Source organism: Rhinolophus hipposideros (genome assembly GCF_964194185.1).
Source record: "Rhinolophus hipposideros genome assembly, chromosome: 4".
Classification (NCBI taxonomy): Eukaryota; Metazoa; Chordata; class Mammalia; order Chiroptera; family Rhinolophidae; genus Rhinolophus; species Rhinolophus hipposideros.
Window position 1 is genome coordinate 94,523,491 of NC_138050.1, and position 2,111 is coordinate 94,525,601.

The window sequence follows — 2,111 nt, forward strand, 5'->3', positions numbered from 1 at the left end:
TTCTGCCAAGGACATTCTCATATTCAACCTATTGGTGTGGCAGTAAGACTTCCATAGTAGCTAAGTATAGATATTCTTAAGTTACATGACTTTTTTATATAATATTCTGAATTTTCTCTGCAAAATTAAACTATTGCAGTTTTAATAGAGTCCCTACTTGGTTCTTTGTTCCTTTTAATCTCTGACAATTCTTTGATATCAGCTTTTTTTCTGAAAATATAGATTTTTAAAGAAAAAATGAATAATTCATAGAATAATTCTTTTTAGTTTAATTACTTCTAGTATTGAAAATGCATTATAATGTGTGATTATATTTTTCCAATATAATTAGTAAGTATAATGACAATATAATTCTATATGAAACTACGTGAAGAAAATTCCACTGCTCACACATTCTATTATAATAGTTAAAATTTGTTATTTCAAATATTTATGTCAATCTTTTGTTTGAAATAGACCATCTTATCTTTTCACAGGCAAAAATAAAATAAAATAAAATAAATTTCCATTCCTATATTATATTGAATTATTTCACCTCTTCTTTTTTCTACATAATAAAAATGCAAATTCAAATTTATCACAAAAAATAATTTTGTTTTAATAAACATCTTAATAATGTCAACTTTTTCACACATGTGTGCCAGAGAACAACTCAGTTCTTTATTAGGGACACTGTCCACATTTACAGCAAAGATGCAGTTTGTTTGTTTTTCACAAGGAAAAAACACACCTCATTTCAGAGGTATTAAATGTACACAGTTAGAAGTAGGTCTGTGTAAATGGCTTGGAAAGAATCTGAATCACATCGTGCATGAAAAACACAGGACACAGATACAATGCAAAAACATTTATTTTTCTCTTCTTTCAGGCAGATCTAACCCTAGATTTAGTTGAATGCCAAACTTGAACATTTGGGATAGTGGGCATAGTTTTATCTGGAGTCTTTTATTTTTGTTTGCACCTACAGTTATTTCTGTTAGCATACAACAACAAAGTATCTCGCACAGAATGGATATTGGTTTGTAAATAACCTTTTAGCTGTACTACTGAAATTTCTCTTCAAGTTAGCACTCTTATTTGTGATTTTGATTTATTTAAAATAATACACAAACACTGTTGTCAAACTGAAAGAGAAAATTCATGAAGGACTGGTTGGAGATTGCACCCATAGAATTAAAAAAAAATGGGCACAAAGACACTTCAGAAAGTGTTTAACTCTTCATATAAAAATCAAAAGCTGCTAAGAGAGCAAATTGTTCTTATACATAAATGAATAAAACACCTGTTTCTAAATTTGAAGTGAAATTAACTTCAGTTACTTAAAAAATACTGTGATTATCTGACCAGCATTGAAAAAAGAAGAAAAAAACTCAGACACAAAGTTTGTTTTTTTTTTTGTTTTGTTTTGTTTTTTGGAAAAAGCTGATTTGCAGAGGAATTTTTAAAGTAAAGAAATTGATAGGTTTATACTTCAGAGATGTTTGTTTGTTTACCTTTTTATTATGGCCATTTGAAAATTTGGGGCTAGATATATTATCATAGAATATTATAAGTTGGTGTGATGCTTTAGCTAACATGTACCGGTAACTAAACAAGTTAACCTATATTTTTAAACATGTATTTATAAACTTGAATTACCCAGTTCCATTGACTACCCTGATGAAAATAGAATAGGATAAACACAAAGAGATTTTGTTAGGCTCTATAAAATATGATTAAGAGTCACATTAGACATTTAAGGAGTGTGCCATGAAAGAACTCCCAGGAATTGTGTCTGGTGACAGATTGGAAGGGATCAAGGTTAATGGAGTAGTTGGAAATGATACTTATACATGACGCCGGTTGTAAATGAAAGGTGTTATATAAGAGAAAGATTATGTCAGGAAGTAGATGGGAAAACAGACTTCACATAGGCACCAAAGTCTGAAATTTCTATAGACTATAAGAATCAGGGAATAGTCTAATATTACTATAGTAGTTGTTTTTTAAAAAATGATGTTTCAAAATAACTTGCATTTCAAAAATTATATTTGCTCTGCACTGGCTATCAGTTTGTCTTACTTACACATATTTCTGATTCATCTTTGCCATACTTCTATCACTGTGTATGT